Here is a 6,023-nt window from a genome sequence, read left to right on the forward strand (position 1 = left end):
GATAATAAATGGTCTGTTGTAAGAAATAATTTAGTATATCATCAAAGCAAATAGTGGTACTAATTGCATTCCATTTATCATTGGCCATGTCAAATCTGGTGTGGCATTTAAATGCAGACTGTGTCTGAGAATTAAATGGAAGTCACTGACATTGATTATGCTTATGATTATGTTTACATGCAGCAAAATCTCAGAAACACAGTGCCTAGATATTATTATAATCATTCATTTCAACTCTGCTTCTATTACACAAAATGGTAAATATTTCTTAGGTTTCTGAGAGTAAACCTCAGCCCAAATCCCCGTTCCATAACTAGAAAAATATCAGGATGTCTTGAGTAAAGGACCACGTGGGAGGTGGTAACCTTAAGCACACACTGCTTTAGGCATTGTTTTCAAGTGCAGCTACCTCTCCCTCCAGCTCCAGTGGTACCTGAGCTGATGTGGGCATCCATCTCAGCCAGGGGAGAGCAGCAGCTTCCCAGATGTTGTGCTGGGTCCCTGCCCCACACTTCCAGGCAGTGGAGAAGGGGAAACAAATTCTAAATTATGTAAGAAAATTATACAAGAAAATTAAAACAAGAAAGTTTTATTTGGTTGGTTTGTTATTGTTTTGTTGTTTGGTGGGGGTGGTTTTTTTTGTGGTTGATTTGTTTGTTTGTTTTTTGGTTTTAATGAACAGCGTTATACATCCCTTTGGAAAACCATCTTTGACACACACAAAAAAAATATCCAAATCCCAGTCTCGGAATGCCCGGCAAAGTTAATGGCCCATGACTACTTTCAGTGGTGTTTTTCATGAGCAGATGCAGAGTAAATGGGCAGGGAGCAGCTACTGCACTATGTTTACTGGTACCAGTAACTGCTCCTCAAATCAGACCATCTCTCCTCATTGCAATGGTTGAGCTTGCTGGGGCTGGATGGTTTGCCGGTTTTCAGTCCCCTGGCCTGGAAGCTCTCTGCAGGGGCATGACCCTGGCCTGACACCATTGCTGGGACCCCCAAGGACTGCCTGGGGCTGAAGGCTGAGCTCAGCTCAGTTCAGTGGCTCTCAGCAGCTCAGTCCTCCTGCTCCATCTGCAGCCCCACACAATGTCTTCCCTGGGATCTTGCCTTGGGGTTTTAGAGATGTTAAAATGAGTTGAGATATCCTGGCTTAGCACTTAAATCTTCTGGTTTGAGCGTGCACACTGGGCCGAAAGTTCTTGCTGCTGAAACCAGGCATGACAAAGAGGATCAAGTACTAACCAGAAGTACTGCCCCAGCCTTGCCTGGTACTCACTTCATGTTCGGCTTTCACTTGCATTTCGAGCTGATTAGATCTGGAAGGTACTATTTTGACCCACTGCAAGGAAATGGAGTGTAATAAAAATAACCCAGCCCCGGCTGCTTTGCTTTGCTGACCTTCCTATTGCTCCTGCAAATCTGGCTGGCAATAGCAAAGCCCAGGGATAGCACTGCCATGGTGTCCTGAGCAGATGATATCTGTAGCTACTGTTTCATTTCCCAACAATGTTATGTCTGATTTGGGACATATCCCCACATTCTTCAGCCAGGGATGGCTAAAGTCCTAAATGAGATCAGGGGTCTTAATGCCAGCAAAATTAAAAAGGGATTTCCTTCCCTGTTTTTGAGGACCACAGAAAAAGAAATTGCAAGCCACAAATCTTAGAGCTAAGGGCCAGTCCCTAGAGGGAAAGAGCAGCAGGTACATAAACACAGTTTTCTAGAGGTGAAGCTCAGACTTGGTTGCATGCAAATAGGGTCTCAAAAGCATGTTGACAGACAACCCATTTGAAGGCCCCAGATACCAACAGCATCACTACTGTAGTGGTCTAATGACCAAATGCAGAGGTCCAGAGCCTGTTCATTACTGTAGATAAGTGACATGGATCCTGCAGATCCTTCTGTATGCCCTTAACTGTGTTACATTGGTAATTATTCCATGCTGGTCACTACTGCCAGCCTATCATCTATGGGGTTTATGGGGCAAAAAAAATATTCTTCTTGAAAGAGCCTGTCAAATTCTAAGTGAAAAATGCACGTGTTAGAGAAAATGCAGGTGCAGGGAAAATGAGTAGTGCATATTTTATTCATCTTCCTCCTGCTAACACTGGCAACACTATTAATGCAAGCAAAGTAAACAGAATTTATCTTATATGGGTCAAATATTTTATTTCAAATGTATTGTCACTTGCTTTGAAGATAGTGAAAGATTTTGCTAGGGTTTTGTCTAAGAGTCCTGCCCTTTTCACCCTGGTGGGAAAGGCCTCTGCTTTGACTTGTGGTTCTCTCATCCCCAAAATGTGTGAGACAACATCATCAGTGACACAGAAAAATGCAGGTGCACATTTGGAGGCATCACAGACAGCACTGGAGTGCAATCTCAAGAGAGCACTTTCCTTCTCACTGCTCTTGAATGACAAGGGGAGATCACCGCCACCTCTCAGAGCTGGGAGGGTGATGAAAGACATTGGCAAGTGGGAAATGCTTCTCCAGGGGTTAGCTGGAAATCTTCCTCTTGAAGACTGACAGTCTTTACTCTTAACGAAATGCCCCACCAGCCATGGAAGCTCAGCAAAGATAGAGGCTGCTGGGGCACACTATGTCTAGAAATCACCAGAATAACATGTGCGTGTTCTGGAGCTGTCCAGCTGTCCAAAGCTGGAAAGTGACTGACAAGAACAGCTAGCAAGCTAAGCAGCCTCAAACCACTCTTAATTATTGCATAGAGCTGGGACCATATTTAGGGAGGGCTACTTATGCAAGAACTGAGAATAAACATCTGGGAACAAAAATTCCTTGCAAATGCAACAAAAAAACAACCAAGAGAGTATTCATTTGGAAAAGTTAATAAAAAAAAGAATTTCCCTGTTTGGTAACCACCAGTAACAGCACACAATATGTTTATTTTTAACCTCCTTGCCTGGTACACAGACCACTTTATCCCGCTTCAGTGTTTGGACTGTTGTGTTTTACGAGTTGATAGTCTTATCGCTGCTGACTAGTTCAATCTTCTGGGAACCAACACCTCCTGTTTATCTGCAGAGGCAAGCCCCATACCTCTTCTCAGATCCAGAGATATTTGTAATGAGTAATGAGAACAAAATACATACGTTCCACAGAAGCCCAGCCCTCAGCCTACAGCTGATCCTTCAGGTTTTAGTGAGGAGCCATGAGACATGGGTAGCAGGAACTAGAATGGGTGTGATTAACACACAACTCAACATCTATCATGTAATGAGCCCAATTAATTTCTAACCTGGGCTGAACTTGGGCACATTTCCTAACACTAAAAAGTCCATATCATGTTGCAGATACTTAAAACTTTCCAGTTTTCTTTACCAGTTCATGTGGAGTAGGCATGCAGGTGGCTAGACTCTCAAATAATGCTCATATTTGAATATTCTCTTCAGTAGTCCTTATTTAGTAGCTCAAATATTTAGTTGACAGACATTTTCTTTCAGTCTCTGCCCACCCAGTCTAGATTTTTTTGGAGGTGAAAACATTCTAGCATTGGATTTAAAGGAGCTTATGGTATTTTGCTGGCTACTCCTAAACCAAGACTGAATTTTTTCCTCCTTTTTCCTTCCAGCCTTGATTTTGTAAAACAACCCAAATTTAATTTTATTTACTTGTGATATCTTTAGTGTTTTGAGCTAGTGATTCCATTAATTTTGTGTAAACAACTTAGCACAAGTATGAGATCTATTCTGTAACTATTCTCCATAGAAATTACACTTAAACTCACTCTTCCGAAGCCAAACTAATCCAAACTGAAAAGCTGGGACCTTATTTCTGCCTCAGTTGTTTTGATTCAGCAAACTGCTCAGTAAATATAGGTGAGAGGCAACTGCTCCGTATGAGTTAAGGCAGAGATGACTCTCCTCCCACCACCTCTGGGCTTTTAATGATCATGAATCATTCCTCCAGCTGGTTATCAGTATTTCTGTCAACTGGACAGGAGAAACTCCAGTGTGCAGCAATGAAAAGGGTCTGAAGCTCAGAGTATCAACTGACATTACTTCCATGAAGTCCTATTTATATAGATTGTTTTACTAAAAAGAGGGACTACTGGAGCTCTAGTACTTCTACAGCACTGTGGGCACGAAGGGTTCAGAGCTGTCACAGCCTTCATTTTCCTTTCCTTGTGCCTCCCTGTGCACAGGCGTTCCTGCCCTAAGCAGCTCAGACAGAAATATAATTTGGACTGATTCTTTCCTCGCACTGCAACAGCTGAGTGCTCTGGCTGGATGGCCACACAGCATTAACTACACTGGCACCAATTGCCACTGCATGTAAGAAGAGCCAGAACAGGGAGCATATTGTCAAGTTCAAGCATTCAGAAATGGAAACAACCTTTTCCCTACATCCAGAGGTGGACTGCTATTTGTATTTGTCTTCTGTTGTGTTAGGTTTTCAGTAGCTAGGGACATTTTAATCTCAATGGAAGATGAAATTCCTGTGTAATCACCTAATTCCTGCACCTGAGGCATTAAGAAAAAATACTGCTGCAGGAGTTGGCAGCAGTGGGGGAAGAGGAAGAGGAGATGGAGAAGGAAATAATCTCATTCTCTCACTGCAGGAGTGGAATCCGACCCCGCTGCTGATGCCTGGTGATAGAGGGTGCATCAGAGAGGGGGAGGAAATGGAAGAACCAGAGGAGAGAAGAGGTAGCCTGTAGGAAGACATAAAAAGAAGGAAATACTTGGAATTAGCAGGAAAGGTCACTGGGCTATGCAGCTTCAGACATCTGTCCAAACCAATCTGAAACTCCTGACCGCTGGGTTGCCTCACCAGCGAGTATTTTTTTGCACTCTAAAAGATGAGGTGGGGAAGAGCGTCCTTCCTGCTCTGGTTTATCTGCGTCATAGGAATAACACCTGATTTTGTCTACATCCAACTGTGAACAGTGCTGAAAAGGAAGTGTGGAGGCAAAAAACCAGAAATGTGGTAGAAGTGCCTCACAGTTGGAAGTAAGGGGAACTCACGGCTGGACACATATTTTGTGGTCTGCTGCCTTTTTATCTTTGGGGAACAAAATGCAGATTGTTACTCTAGTAATCTATGAAATGTGGATATGGAGCTGTACAAGGTTAGGAATCCAAGTACTAAAACTGAGGGTAGAGAAATGTTAAAGAGGCAGAAGTAAATTTTATGTTAGTTTTTTCACATTTTCCCTCTCCAGACAAAACAGGACTGTTGTCTTGTGTAGCACTGTACTAAAAATATACATATATTGAGCTGTGGCATTAGTTTTCTAGTTCTGCATTAGTATCACCAGTGGTAGTGAAAATACTGTATAAAGCATTCACCCATCAATTTGTGTTCATTTTGTGTACAGTGATTACACAGTTCAATCTTGTACTGTCCCAAACAGTGTGCCACTCTGTTTTTTTTTTTTCCCATTAGATTTAAGAGGATGAAGTTTATGTTACTGTTGTCAAGTGTTGCTTCCTCCATACGAGCAGGAAATCCTCACTCCCACCATACATTTTAAAATAGCTGACAGTGCCCCCAATTAATTGCATATCAAACTGAAGTTCTTCTTCCTGTCCTACGTGACTGTCCTCCCCTCTTAAATAGTCCACCTGTTTTCTTACTTCTGGTAAGAATATTAAAAACATCCCCTACTTACCAAAATAAAAACTCTTTCGGGAAGATGAATGTAGATGAGGAGGCAGTAACTATTGTGTCAGTTATATCACTGCTGGGATATCTTTGGATATTACCATCAGGAGATGTCTTAGAACACAGATAAAAACCAGTTCATCACAGAACCAGTACTGACTTTGTCTTTTCCCTGATGGATCACTTTTTGGCTGCACCTAAATGCCTCCAAACTAGTCAAGTCTTTTTTCTAGTTTAAATCCCTTCCAAAAATGTGTTTTAAAAAAATCTACCTTCCTAAAGAATACAGCTTTCTGGATTGCTCCTCTGTGTATATCACTGTAACATGTGCCCTCCCCTCTAACCCTTGTCCTCCAAGGACAACCCTTCCTCCTTTCATTACCTGTTAATGA

The 6,023-nt window shown here is 42.3% G+C and overlaps 1 long non-coding RNA gene across 1 annotated transcript; it reads left to right on the plus strand.

Moving 5' to 3' along the window:
• The first annotated feature begins 3,664 nt into the window (after positions 1–3,664).
• On the plus strand, positions 3,665–4,679 carry LOC130598642 (uncharacterized). Its single transcript, XR_008972043.1, has 2 exons — positions 3,665–4,378; positions 4,586–4,679. It is a non-coding gene; the product is annotated as an uncharacterized LOC130598642 (long non-coding RNA).
• Positions 4,680–6,023: the final 1,344 nt, after the last annotated feature.

The sequence above is a fragment of the Pezoporus wallicus genome, unplaced genomic scaffold (assembly GCF_028554395.1).
Source record: "Pezoporus wallicus isolate ANWC-B61680 ecotype Strahan unplaced genomic scaffold, APGP_CSIRO_Pwel_v1 contig_3815, whole genome shotgun sequence".
Classification (NCBI taxonomy): domain Eukaryota; kingdom Metazoa; phylum Chordata; class Aves; order Psittaciformes; family Psittacidae; genus Pezoporus; species Pezoporus wallicus.